The sequence below is a fragment of the Euprymna scolopes genome, chromosome 7, assembly GCF_053919585.1.
Source record: "Euprymna scolopes isolate OS-2025 chromosome 7, ASM5391958v1, whole genome shotgun sequence".
Lineage (NCBI taxonomy): Eukaryota > Metazoa > Mollusca > Cephalopoda > Sepiida > Sepiolidae > Euprymna > Euprymna scolopes.
Window position 1 is genome coordinate 171,686,231 of NC_136488.1, and position 15,545 is coordinate 171,701,775.

Here is a 15,545-nt window from a genome sequence, read left to right on the forward strand (position 1 = left end):
TGTAAGTAGATTGTAGTTTGCTTGAAGCATTGTTGAAGAAAATTATAAGGTAAAATTAAAAGCCAAGAACAATGCGAGATTTTTTTTTATATAGAGTAAAATTAAATGAAAACAAAAGAAATAAATTTCTTTTTTTTGTTGTTTGTTTTTTCTTTTTCACACAAATTTTAACTCTAAACAACAGTAAATTTTTTTTTTTTCTGTTGTATTCAATGGTGTTATAAATCTCAATATATTTCAGACCTATTAGTCCTTTTTCAAGAGAAGACAGCGGAAGAGTGTTCAAAATTGGAAAAGCTGCTACAGAGTTTGCCACGTGATACCGCGAAATATAGAACAAAAAATGACGTTAGGAGAACGTTAAAATAAATCAGTTGGTGTTTAAAATACTTGTTGCGTTTGTGAATCAAGGGAGATGACTATTCAAGCAAGGGTTGAAGGGAGGCAACTCTGTGAGATTTTATTAATCTTTTAATTATTTTAAAACAATAATTTTTTTTTTTTTTAATTATTATTTTAATTATTGTTTTTCTTATGTTTTAAACTTATATTATAAAAGCGGAGCTCAATTCCAGTCTACTGTTTAGTGTGGGAGTATTTTTTGAAATAATTAAAGATTCGAGAATACGAAGTTGACCTACGTTTCTTGAAGAAGCAAGAATGTTGATGTGAAAATCTGGTTCTGAATTAATGCAAGTGCGAATATGTTAATAGAACGACGAAGCAGTAGTGTTTAAATGCTCTTTAATGCGGTGGTGAAGCAATCTGGTAGTGCTTCCAATGTAAGATGCACTGCATTTAGCGCATTGTAGGTCGTAAACAACGTGGTTCTTAAAGCATAAACCTGTGTGTGATATTGGGCAATTGGAGAGTGAACAAGGGGAAGGTGTATGCGATGGATGTTTTTGGTTGAGCTGTTGTCTTAAAGTAGATCCAGTGTGGATGAGTTGAATGTTGAGTCCCTCGCTGCGGATGGCTTTTCGGATTGAAGATGATATTTTGTCACTGAGGAAGGGTAGTTTTAGAAAACAATTGTTAGAGAAGGGTCGGGTGTTGCGTTTTTTCTTTTTAAGTGAGGATAGGATCGTATTAGGGTAGCCGTTTAGTGAGAGGGTCTGTAGGAAATTGTTAGTGTGTGTATGTTTGTCGGAGATGCTAGTGCATTTGTCTTGTATGCGTGAGATTTCGGCATGTGCGTAGTTTAGTTTGTCCTTGAGAGGTAGTGCAGATTTGAAATGTACGAAGAGGCGTTTGCTGGCGGGTTTTCTGTAGAATTCAGTGCATATGGCACCATTTTTTTTTTATTTGTGTTTTAAAATCAAGTAGAGAAAGAGATTCAGAAGAGTCTGGGTGTTCTATAGTAAATTTTATGTTTGGGTCGGCGTTATTGAATTTGTGGAAAATGTTAATAGCTTCTTCGCGGGAGTATGTGATAATTAAAATGTCATCGATATATCTAGTAAAAAGGAGATAAGAATAGCAGGTACTAAGGGTGTGTCTTTCGAGTTTGTCCATATAAGCAATGGCAAGAATACCGGATAGACTGGAGCCCATGGGTAGTCCAGATACTTGTTTGAACGTGTTTTGTAAGAAAGTAAAGTAAGTGTTGTCTACTATAATACGGAGGAGTTGTAAGAGATCTGGAGTAATTCCGAAGCATTGTGGGTTGTTTAGATGCTATAATGTCTGCCATGAGATTGATGGCTGGATGTGCAGGAATGGAGGTGTATAAAGAAACGACGTCTAGGCTAAATGGGTATCTGTATAGTTTGAGTAGATGGTGTGGTAGATCGTTGAGTCTGTTAATTACTTGGTTGGAACTACTAACATGGGCTGGGAAGGTAGAGAGTAGAGGTTTAAGTAGGTGGGATATTAACCAAGAGATTTTATAAAGGGGACCGTTAACGCTTGAAACAATGGGTCTGATCTGTGTGTGTGTGCTATTTTTGTGGGTTTTAATAAGGTGATAAAAGGTAGGTAATTCGCTGTATTTAGTAATAAAATTTAGTCTGTGTTGTTTTGGGAGATTTCTTTTAAAACAAATTTGAGACCATGTCTTGTTAATGTTGTTCTCAATACGAGCAGCAGTGATATTATGTGCTGGGGTGTAAAGGTCGGTATTGGAAAGATGCTCTATAGCAAGGTTGTTATAAGATTCCTGTGATATAACGCAAAATTCTCTGCCCTTATCAGAGGGTAAGTAAACTAAATCTTTGTCTTTAAGGGATTTAAGGGTGAGGTATTGGTTCCTGGTAAGATTGGGGGTAATATGGTGTTGTTCGCGTTCAAGTATTCTGAGGATTTTATGCTTTAACCTTGAAAGTTTTAGATCTAGTGGAATATTATTAGGAGGTGGGTATAAAGGGTGATCAAGCTGAAAAACAGGAAAAGAGGTGTTGTGATTACCTGAGAGGTTGAGGGGAGTGTCATTGTTATCGTGCGGGGCGAAAGCGTGCAGCCATTTAAGGTGGTAAGCAGTTCTGCAGAACTGCGTTTCTATATTGAGTTTAGCTTTATCCGTCAGTTTCATTGTGGTGATAAACTTAGGGCCAAGTGAAAGGAGATCCGTTTCAGTGGTGGAAAGAGAGTTAGTGAGGTCAGTTACGAGAAGATGATCTTTAAGGGACTTGTCAGTGGAAGAATCCTGTGAATTATGTATGTGTCTGTTGTAGACCGGTTTATTAGTTTTCTGTTTAAGCCAAGTAAATTTGCGTATGAGACGTTTCTGTTCATTGTTGAAGCTGGAATGGTATGCGCGGTCGATCAGAGATTGGATGTTGTTTAGCGAATGACCGTTAGGGGTAGATGAAGTGAGGGAATTCCGGAGGTTCTTGACTGAATTAATATGTCCATGTAGAGTCCGGTGGTGTTGCTTAATGATTATTTTGAAGCAATAGTCATATATAAATTGTCGTGAAGTGTGTAGAAAACGGAAACATGTTGGCAGATTTATGTTCCTGATTGTGTTAGGAATAATTTTGTTTTTACGGCATTTTTTCAAAAAGTAGATTTGGCAGTTGACTCTAGCGCGTTTTTCCGTAGTTTTGAAGATGCTCTTCATAAGTGCAAACTCTGGCTGAGACTGAGGGATATAAGTAGATTGTAGTTTGCTTGAAGCATTGTTGAAGAAAATTATAAGGTAAAATTAAAAGCCAAGAACAATGCGAGATTTTTTTTTTTATATAGAGTAAAATTAAATGAAAACAAAAGAAATAAATTTCTTTTTTTTGTTGTTTGTTTTTTCTTTTTCACACAAATTTTAACTCTAAACAACAGTAAATTTTTTTTTTCTGTTGTATTCAATGGTGTTATAAATCTCAATATATTTCAGACCTATTAGTCCTTTTTCAAGAGAAGACAGCGGAAGAGTGTTCAAAATTGGAAAAGCTGCTACAGAGTTTGCCACGTGATACCGCGAAATATAGAACAAAAAATGACGTTAGGAGAACGTTAAAATAAATCAGCTATATATACTAGCAAAAGTACCCGTCGTTGACTAGGTTCAAAAACAGCCTACAGAAAATGGATTCTGATTCATGAAAGTATGATGGGTTATGAAAAGGAACGGTTGTAAAGAGATAGCTTCGAATTTGGGGGTATCAAAACCAAAGCAAAATATCATGAAAGTAAAAATAAAATAGATAAACCCCATAATTTATTATACCATACCTGTTCACACTGAAACACTTATCACAATATTCTGTAGATCTATATAAAAAAAACTTGTTAAACTTTGTGACATATTTCCATTCTATGGAGGTCAGGTAGGAACGAACACCCCATAATTTTATTATACCATATTTTTTCAAACTGAAGCATAATTATCAAAGTATACTTATGCAGATAGATATGAAAAGTCTTTATTAAAGTTTGTGCCTATTTCCATTCTATGGAGGCCAGGCGCGAACGCAGACCCCACAATTTTATTATACCATCCCTATTTAAATTAAAATATACTTATCAAAGTATTATTATGTACATCTATATCAAAAACACTTGTAAACGTCTTTTTTTAATTTTTAAAGTTTTTATTTCCATACTTTGTGGACCAGGCGCGTACGTATACCCCACAATTTTAATGAACCACCGTTCTGCCAGATCAAATATACCCATTCCTGTGTCTCGATACATCTTCTATCATTATATGTAATCAGTTTTTTAAAATAGTCCAACCATATAGGAGCCTATTCGTGACCACACACACACACACACACACACACACACAGCTTTATATATATATATATATATATATATATATATATATATACATATATATATATATATATATACGTTTTATTTTTTATTACTGCATCTTTCTGTTAAGTTACATTATTGTTTCAGCTACTTGGCCGTTTTTTTTTGGCCGTCTGTAGCATCCTCAGACTTTTACAGAAATAATAAAATAAAAAATAAAAACTAAAACGCATATTTGCTCTACAACAGTATTGAGCACTTTCTTCAGTTTTTATTAATTACCATTTCCACTATATATATATATATATATATATATATATATATATATATATATATATATATATATGCATATATGTATATATATGTATAATTGTACCAATTATATACTTGTGATTTCAAATGTTTTTTTAAAATAAAATATGATTTAAGTACCATTAGATGATAGCTAAAACATATTTAGATCTCTAGAGCAGTATTCCTTCAAATATCAGCTAACGACACATGCATATCAAAACTTAACAAATTAACACAATTAAACGTACAAATGTGGATTTGCGCATGCGTAGAGCATACACACTAAGCTAGAACTACACCTGCTAAATTCCAATTTTTGAATGTTTATTCCATAACAGCTATTTTTTCTGCTAAAAATCAAATTGATTTTGTTCTACAGGTCCGTATACCATATATATCAAGTTTCAAGTCTGTATATCAAAAATTGACAGATTAGTTTGGTAGAGACCGTTATGCAGACAGACAAACAGACAGACAGACAGACAGACAGACAAGGCCACTTTTACATACATTCGTTGCCTAATTGTAAAATACGTATAAATATGATATTTTAATTTATGCAGATTTTGTATTTATTATTATAGAACACATTTTCTATTTATTGTGATATTGTACCTAATATATAATTGTTGTGGTGGCACCCACTCATTTACATATGTGGATAATATTACACATAAATAACAAGACTCGGTTAGTCTGAGTGTGTGTTAACCAGAAGCCACCGAAGGCCGAGCCGAGAGTAGATATGTTCTCCAGCTAAGACAACCATTATGTAAATATACTGTAAATATACTTTTCCTAATACACTTCTTATTGATCTACTTTTGTTTGTTGAGTCTTCATTTGTATTGCCTTATACGTTATTTGGTTCAACCTGCAAACATAACAATAATAGTGATTTCAAACGTTTAAAAAATATCACCTAGAATCGAAAGTAAAACATTTAAGTGATAATTACTACCATCTGACCTAAGGACACATGTATATAAAAACTTAAAAAATTAACACAATTAAACGTATAAATTTATATTTTCACATGCGTAGAGGATACATATTAAGTTGACTTACGCCTGCCAAGTTTCAGTTTTTTTTTTAATTTGACCTCTTAGCAGCTATTTTTATCGGCAAAAAAAGAGAAAGGAATCGATTTGGTTTCATAGGTCCGAATACCTCAAATATCAAGTTTCAAGTCTGCAGACCAAAAATTGACAGTCATAAAGTAGAGCTCGTTTCGCAGACAGACAAGTTAATTTTATAATATATATATATATATATATATATATATATATATATATATATATATATATATATATATAGATTTATTATGTTGTAATAACTTCGATAATGATTTTGAAGAAAATACATAACGGACGAAGCCACACACCATTAAAATAAAAGGAAAGGAAATTTATGAACACAAAACATCTTAATATTTTGGCCAAATATATAAGTTAGCAGTTTTGGAGAAAAACAGAGGCATTGTTTCTATTTTGTGCTTCCATACTTCAATTGAGGAACGCGAACGCCCTCTAACGGCGTGTTTGAAAGTTAAGCTACCGTGTTACGTTCAATTACCAAATATTGGCGCAACTTCAGAATTCAACCCAATCAAAAAAATACGAAAAAATCTTTATAATGTACCCACCTGTCAGAGAACAAAAATGTAATATTCCAAAACTCACGTAAATTGAACAGGTAGTTATTTTCTAGAAAATCATTTTCTTTACATTTTAAACTATTAATAGCAAATCGTTGTCATTACAAACTGATTTTGATTTCTAATTCTAGAGAAGTCATTAAGAAGGAAGTAATCCACGATGAATTTTAAATATGGCGGGGCGAGATATCGTCCTTGCTTCCTCATAAAATTTGTTTTTTTTTTAGTAAAACACACACACACACACACACACACACACACACACACACACACACACACACACATACCAAAAAATAATACGTGATCAATTTACGTGATTTTAGGAATATGATATCTTTTGTTCCATGACATTCTGTACTTTTGTTTTTTGGTAAATTTTTACTTGGTTTCCACCTTAACATCTTCCTTTAAAAAGCCGACCTTTCTAGGTTGTTGGGTATGCTGAAAACGAATATCGCATATGAATTTTCCGAAATAAAAGTAGTTTTCTGGATATGAAGCAATATCACACTTTGTTATAAGTGGTGGCCATTGTTGTACGCGCAAGCACGCATATTTTTTGCGCGCGTGCACTGCACGACAGTGGCCACCATTTGTAACATAAAGAATTACATTGCTAAATATTAGGAAAACTACTCATTTAGGGAAAATTGAAATGCGATATACGTTTTCAGGCTTTTCAGCATACCCGTAAACCTTCAAAAATCGTCATTTTAGATGAAAATGCTAAGCTGAAAAATAAGTAAAAATTTACCTACATGTGAACATGAAATATGAACAAATGTGGAACGAAATATGGTGCAAGTCTATTAAAAAAAAAAATAGACTTGCACCAAAATATTAGTTTCACAACATGATTCAAATTTTGTATTTGATCCAAAATTTATTTCGTTCCACATTTGTTCATATTTCATGTTCACATTTTTTTTTTTTTTATATTTCAGCATGTCATAAAGTAAAAAAAATGTGTTATTAATGTTGGCTTTTCCGATAAAATGACATGTATCAGGAAACAACGTGTTTAACCAATAATGCATTAAAAAAACATTTTCTATCTGATTTCATTAATGTTGCATTTTGATATTTAAAAATGGATTTTAATTATCAAATGTTCTTTAAACAATAAAAACATATAAAGATTATTGAATACACGTGTAAACGATTTAAAAAGTTTATCAATTTCTTGTTACTTTCAGGGGTTCTATGGTGTAATGGTTAGCACTCTGGACTTTGAATCCAGCGATCTGAGTTCAAATCTCGGTAGAACCTGATATTTAATTGCTTTTGGATGTCCCCCCCCCCCCAAGATTGAATAAAGACGAAATTGTAGAAAATGGTTATATTTTTATTAAAAAAAAAAAAAAAAAAAAAAATTTCCTTGCGGTTAATAAAAGTAATATTTGCGCGTAAATTTTATGTAACAATCGTCGCCTGAAAATATTATTTAATGATTTTTCTGAGATGCAGAAACGTTTATTTATTTACATGTTTTCGGCCGTTGCAATCTCCGGACTTTTTCAAATGCTGTTTTCATTGTATGCTGTATCATCACGTCGCATGAATCGAAAAAGTGTATAATTGAAATAGGTTTCCCAAATATTTTTGTAGTCATAATTCGTATTACTGTACACACAGATCCGATAAAGTTGTCAAAAAACAAATATATAACAAATAAATGTTATCAAAGGCAAAATAATTTATTTTTCTGCCAAACTGGATATAATTTTCGTGTTTTTATTCAATGTAACATGTTTATTCAGCTCGAAAAACATACAGTGTTTACCGATGTATTGGAAAATTCAAAATGGCACCCGACTCTCTCTTTAACACGGTAAATTTGGGAAAAGGTGTTATAAATAATAAACCAGACAAAATACTATTTAAAAACCACCGAATATATGCCAACCTATGTCACGGTAACATATATTGAGCGAGTTTCCAACAGTATTTTGTCTAGTTTTTTTTTATTTATAACACCTTTTCCCAAACTTACCGTGTTAAAGAGAAAGTCGGGCGCCATTTCAAATTTTCGAATACATCGGTAAACACTGCAAGTTTTTCGAGCTGAATAAACATGTTACATTGAATAAAAACACGAAAAATATATCCAGTTTGGTAGAAAAGTAACTTATTTTGCCTTTGATAACATTTATTTGTTATATATTTGTTTTTTGACAACTTTTTCGAATCTATGTGTGCAGTAATACAAACCCCGGGTTTGTTTTACTGTACACATGGATTCGAAAAAGGTGTAACCCCCCCCCCCAAAAAAAACCCAACAAAAAACCAAAACAAATATATAACAAATAAATGTTATCAAAGGCAAGATAAGTTAATTTTCTACCTATCTGGATAATTGTTTTAATGTTTTTATTTAATGTAAAATGGGTAATATCCATTGAAAGCGGTCGGTGGTTCTATGAGAAAATAAAGCTGTGTACGCATTATAAATGTTTCTTTTCTGTGTCTTATGTTATACATTAGTACATTAGGGGTCATATCGAGTTAAAAGTTTATTTACTGCACTCATCTGAACTAGAGAAAATCATGATTTAAATGTGTATGTCTCGTCTAAATAACTAACGATAAATATTTAATATGGCGGACCAGACGGGTGATCAAAAAGTCAGATAGAGCGTACCGGAAAACGAAATGAGATCCGGAACTTCGGGAAATCTGTTTAGTTCCTATCTTGATGGATTTATGTGGAGAGAGCGAGTGGGAACCAATAAATTCGGCAAACTCCTTTGCTGCATCGCGTGCATTTATTCTACATAAAAATCATTGAAAAACAAAAGAAAATTAAAAAACATTTGAAAAATAATAATTAAAAAAACATTTGAAAAATAATAATTAAAAAAACATTTGAAAAAAAAATTAATTATAATTATTTTCCATGTTTTCTTTTGTTGTTGTTGCATTTATTCTACCTAAGTAGAAAATAAAATTTGTTTAAATTGTTTCTTTTAGAATTTCCGAGTTGTCAATTTGGTCTCATTTCGTTAGTCTTATTTCGTTTTCCAGTACGCGGTACGCTCGATCTGACTTTTTGATCACCCGTCTGGTCGGCCATATCAAAGAATTATCGTTAGTTATTTAGACGAGACATACACATTTAATTTGGTTCTCATAGAACCAGAACCACCGACCACTTTCAATGGATATTACCGTAAAATGTTTATTGGGTTCTAAAAGCAACGAATGTTTATCGGTATATTTGCAAAAGGTCAATGACGGCTTATGCGCTGTTGAATACGTTAAGTTTAAGAAAATGAATCGAAACGAAAAAATGATAGAAAATACAATTAGAAACCGAGCGAATATATGTCAGCCTATGTAAGATTACATATATTGCTGCTAGGCATTCTGTGGACGTTCAGTGTGAATGGGTATCATTGAAATATTTTGGACACCATTAATATCACGACAACATCGACTGACTGTATTGTAATTGTAGCTTATCAGATTGGCTAGCAATTTGAACTCCGCAGACGATACATGAATAGGCGCGCATTGAAAGCTGTGTATTTAGTACTAATTAACGATGGGCGTCGTCGTGGCCGAGTGGTTAAGGCGATGACCTAGAAAGCCATTGGGGTCTCCCCGCATAGGTTCGAATCCTATCGGCGACGGATTAATTTTATACTTTTTACTGTCGCTGAGTAAAAAAAAAAAAAAAAAAAAAAAAAAAAAAATAGGAAAGTAGTCGAACGTAGCCGGGTTGGAAATTAAATTGCTTGCATACATTTACATTTGTGGCCATCATTTTTCTGTTGCGCGGATGAGATGCCAAAACTGATTTATAAATTTAAACAGAGCCATTTTGAATTAAATAAATTAATACATAAATAAATAAACAAAACAAATAAATAATGTAATATATAAAGCTATATGCTCAGTTCGTTTAATCCAAAGTAGCTGAGCAGCGGCTGGATTCCCACCAGTTTTGGCAAATAGCAAACAGATCCTGAACAGAAGGGTGCGTTCTATCCTAACCATCGTCAATGGACCTGAGGTCATCTCGTTAGCATCAGAGAAAGCCAAACTATTTGCAAATAACTTTGCAGCTAATTCTACCCTATGCGACGAAGGCCATCAATTCCCCATATATCCTCCTATAAAAAACATACTATGCAACATACAAATATATGTGCGTGAGGTCGCCAAGCTAATCAAGAACCTTGATTCCAGTAAAGTAACTGGCTCTGACGGCATTCCAATTATAGTGTTGAAAAAGCTTCAACCAGAACTTGCCCCCATACTTACCAAACTGTTTAAGCGTTGCCTTAAGGAGAAGTGCTTTCCAACACACTGGAAAACCTCATCAGTATGCCCTGTATTTAAGAATTCTGGTCATCTCCCTCTCAGTACAGACCAATAAGTCTCCTGTGTAAGTCATGAGTAAGTTGCTGGAATCCATATTAAATAAAGAAGTAGTCAACCACTTCAGCAGAAACAACTTTCTTAGTGACATGCAATATGGTTTCCGTTCTGCTAGATCTACAGCAGATGTGTTAACAGTTATATCTCATAGGATTAGTGAATCTCTTGACAAAGGCTTCCTTTCTAGGACAATTGCTCGACATATCCAAGGCCTTTGACAAGGTATGGCATAAGGGCCTACTTCACAAGATTTCCAGCTACGGTATAACTGGAAATGTTTTCTCAATAATTAAATCATTTCTCTCTGATAGGCTCATAAGAGTAGCAGTTGATGGGCAGAAATCAGAGACCCACAGTATTAATGCTGGAGTCCCTCAGGGGTCCATCCTAGACCCAACTCTCTTCCTGATCTACATCAATGATCTCCCTAAACACATACTTAAATCATTCGTTGGCATCTATGCTGATGACACGACCATCTATGGCAACACATCAAACGCCGTAAATGACAAAGTTCTCTCTGATTCTCTCTCCTCTGATCTTGAACGCGTGGAGAGTGGGGAAAGAGGTGGCTGGTTACTTTTAATGCATCTAAAACCAAGCTTCTATCTTTACATCATTAACGCTCTGATCCCCATCTGGCATCAATTGAAATTAACGGCTCTCGTCTTGGGGAGGCTCTATGTTTTGACAAGTTTCTGGGTTTGACCTTTACTCCTGATCTGAAATGGAACACATACATAAAATCTGTTGCCAAATTAGCTGGAAAAATGGTGTGATCCTTCTACCAGTCCAGAAGATATCTCACTGCTGATGCAATTTTCTATCTATATAAAATCCAAGTACGTCCAAGGATGGAATACTGTTGCCATATCTGGGCAGGAGCTGCTAAAAACAGCATATCCTGCTTTGACAGAGTACAAAATAGACTTCGTGGTTTAGTGGGGGATGCCCTTTTCTCTTCCCTGCAACCTCTCTTCCACAGAAGAGACGTTGCGAGCCTGTCTTTGTTTTATCGTTATTTCCATGACAGGTGCTCGTCTGAGCTCCAATCTCTGGTCCGCCCCTCGCCAATCTTTCACGAAAAACACCCGTCTAGCTGAAACCAATGTCAAAAATTTTCCCCACTCTTTATCTGTGCCTAAATCAAAACGTAAATTCCATGAACAAAGCTTCTTTCTTAGAACTGCACGCCTGTGGAACCCTGTTCTATCTGCCTACTTCCCACCTGACTACAACCTGGATGTCTTCAAGTCCAACATAAACAAATTCTTGATGAACCTCCCCCTTATGTCTTCAAGTCCAACGTAAACAAATTCCTGATGAACCGCCCACTTAAGTAAACACTTTTATTAAACGCTCACACTAACGTACTGTAGTGCAATAACCCTTATCCCTGAGTGGCTTCCGGGCCTTGATAAATGGTTACCACCTTGTAAAAAAAAATCCTAACAGAAATGCACATAACACAAGACAAATGCCAAGTAAAATATACACTTATATTGGCGCACTTCAACATTTATAAAGGTTAGAAAATCTAACAACAATTTTTCCTTAAATAATGAAATCACTGATAATAACCAGGGAACTTCCTCAGCTAATTTAATGAAAAAGAAGGATTTAATTACATTATGAATTCTTCCAGTGATTCCATATGAACTAATTTTCCTTAGAAGACCATCGTGCCATACCCTGTCAAAAGCCTTAGATATATCAAAGGCTACCGCTCTACCCTCCCCTGTTTTGTCCAATGAACGGTAAATACACTCAGAAACTACAGCTATGAAAGTTACACTCTAGGTACTAAGTCTTGTCACCTTTGCATATCTGAAGCTATAAGTATAATCACTTTTCGCAAAGTAGTAACTTAATTAATTCCAACAGCGAACTTATTTCCCAATGTAAACATAAGAAAAATACAAATATAACCAATTCGAAATTACTTAGCTCACCGCTTAAACCTACCGCTATAACTTTACTCAATATAAAAGATTTCTTCTATTTTTTTGTGAGACTAAAGGTGCTGCTTTAAACTAACGTGTGTATATATGTATGTGTATGCATCTACGTATACGTATGTATATGTACATCTATATATCAAACTATGTATTTGGAAATTTACATCTTTGTATTTATATTTCTGTTTTCTTACCATTGGATAGGTATGACACTTTTTAAATGAGTAAATTAGTCAACATACTGGCATAGATCCAACATGGCAGGTAGTCGATATAAAAAGGGAACGTAGGAGAAGTAAATTGAAAGGAAACATTTGAAGTGAGTTATATTAAAATTATTTATTTTAAACAATATATTTGTAAAAATATTGGGTAATTGAGCGGTTGCTTAACTTCAACCACGTCGTTAAAGGGCGCCTGCGTCCCTCAATTGAGGTATAAAAGCACAAAATGGAAACAATACCTCCGCTTTTCTCCAAAACTGTGGCGTCGCCGATTTAATTCTTCGCCAATATCATCAACTAGATTCGTACATATTATATTGTGTGAGTTTAATATATTTTTTAATACATGTGAAATAATCAAATATGAACTATTTTTCTCTTGCGCATTCACATTTTTGTAATCGTTAAAACTGTAAAAATACTATACGTTCATTGTTTTTTCATGTTTTCGTAAATAAATAAATTTTTACAATATCTAAATAGTTTGCCAAAAATAAATAAAAATGGATAAAAAAGGTTACGACTTCAAAACAACATTTCACAACACATTCATTGTTTTTTCATGTTTCTGTTAATAAATAAATTGTAAAACATAAATATATAAACACAAAACATCTTAATATTTTGGCCAAATATATAAGTTAGCAGTTTTGGAGAAAAACGGATGCATTGTTTCTATTTTGTGCTTCTATACTTCAATTGAGGAACGCGAACGCCCTCTAACGGCGTATTTGAAAGTTAAACTACCGTGTTATGTTCAATTACAAGATATTGCACAAGTTCAGATTCAAACCAATTAAAAAATACGGAAATATCTTTATGATGTACCCACCTGTCAGGGAATAAAAATGTCATTTTTCCCAAATCACGTAAATTAAACAGGGAGTTATTACTTTTTATAGAAAATTATTATTTTTTATTACGATTTTAACCACTAATAGCAAACAGTAGCATTAAAAACTGATTTTGAACTCTAATTCTTGAGAGGTCGTTAAGGAAGAGGAAATCAATGATGAATTTTAAAGGTGACGTAGCAAGAAATCGTTCTTGCTTCCTCATAAATTTTTAAAAAATTTTTTAATTACAATTTCACCCCAAACAAGGCACATCGCCACGTTGGTGTAGGGGGATACTATCTAGGGATTTGAGCAGCATGATGTCGGTTGACGCTGCACTTGAACTTCTGCAAGTCAGTACACTTGGGGAAGCAGGGACCTGGAATGGAATTCCAAAGTCTAGCGGTTCCGGGGAAGAAACTACTGGAGTAGAAAGATCTTTTACATCTAGGGATCTCTACTGTGTGGGGGTATGAGTTAGTAGCCTGTCGGGTTGGTCGAGGGTGTTCACGTCGCGGGGGCACAAGTGCTTGCAGTTCGTAAGAGCATTCACCATTAAAATACTTGAAGAACAGGCAGAGGGACGCAACGTTTCGTCGATGGGACAGAGGCTGAAGCTTAGATGCCAGTTCAGGGTCTATCAGATTTGCGACTCTCTTTTGAACCTTGTCAAGGGGCGAGAGACTAGTAGCAGATGCACCAGCCCAAATATGACAGCAATACACCATACATGGGCGAATGGTGGCCTTATAGAGGCACAGGATACTTTCGGGTGTTAGAAGTTTTCTAGCACGGTAGAGAGATTCCACCTTCCTTGCAGCGGCCCTGGCAATGCCTTCAATGTAATTGTTCCAACTCATGTTTCCTGTGAACGTTAAGCCAAGGAGTTTGAAAGATGTACTCTCAGATAAAGAGTCGTTGGCCATTGCTATAGGTGGTAGAGAAAGTTTCTTGTAATTATTGAATGAAACTAGTTTAGTATTGGCGGCATTGGACGTGACCATCCATGTTTGTCCCTATTCCACTACAGATTGGAGGTCATCCTCTAGTGTATCTGCCATTTCTTTAGATGTGTGTTCATTTGTTTTCCTGTCGTGCCTGCGATAGAGTGTGGTGTCATCAGCATATATACCCATCTCAGAGGCAATTTTGTCGGGGAGGTCATTTATGAATATCAGGAAGAGTAGAGGTCCAAGGATAGACCCCTGGGGCACTCCCACATTTATATCATATTGTTTAGACGTACGACCGTCGAGGACAGTCTGGATTTTTCTCTTATCTAAGGAGGATTTAATTATGTTAAGTATTCTACCAGTGATACCGTATCATCTAATTTTCCTGAGGAGACCCTCATGCCATACCCTGTATAAAACCTTAGATATATCTAGAGCTACCGCTCTGCCCTCTCCCGCTTTGTCCAGTGAGTGGTATATACGTTCAGAGATTACAGTGAGGATGTCTGCTGTGGAACGGGTTTGTCTAAATCCATAGTGTTGGTCAGTCTGAAGTTTAGAATCTGTAAGGTGATGGACTAGAGCATAATAATCAAGGTCTCAAATATTTTGGCGAAAAGTGGGAGGACCTACTCTGCTTGAACTTTGATGTTTTTATCTGGTTGATAAGGCGATAATTTAAACAGTCCATAGTTAAAACATACACACACCAAAAGACATAAAATTTGTTTTCCTTACTTCAAACACAGACACAGACACAGACACACACACACACACACACACACACACACACACACACACACACACACACACACACACACACACGAAAAAATAATACGTGATCAATTTAGGTGATTTTTGGAATATGACATTTTTTGTTCCATGACATTCTGTACTTTAGCTTTTTGTTCAATTTTTACTTGGTTTCTACCTTAACATTTTCCTTTAAAAAACCGACTTTTCTATATTGTCGGGTATGCTTAAAACGAATATCGAATATAAATTTTCCGCAAATAAGTAGTTTTCTGGATATCAAGCAATGTCCT

The 15,545-nt window shown here is 34.6% G+C and overlaps 2 non-coding genes across 2 annotated transcripts; both read left to right on the forward strand.

Annotated features, from left to right (window-relative positions):
• The first annotated feature begins 7,342 nt into the window (after positions 1–7,342).
• On the forward strand, positions 7,343–7,414 carry Trnaq-uug (transfer RNA glutamine (anticodon UUG)). Its single transcript has one exon. It is a non-coding gene; the product is annotated as a tRNA-Gln (tRNA).
• Positions 7,415–9,695: 2,281 nt separating this feature from the next.
• On the forward strand, positions 9,696–9,777 carry Trnas-aga (transfer RNA serine (anticodon AGA)). Its single transcript has one exon. It is a non-coding gene; the product is annotated as a tRNA-Ser (tRNA).
• Positions 9,778–15,545: the final 5,768 nt, after the last annotated feature.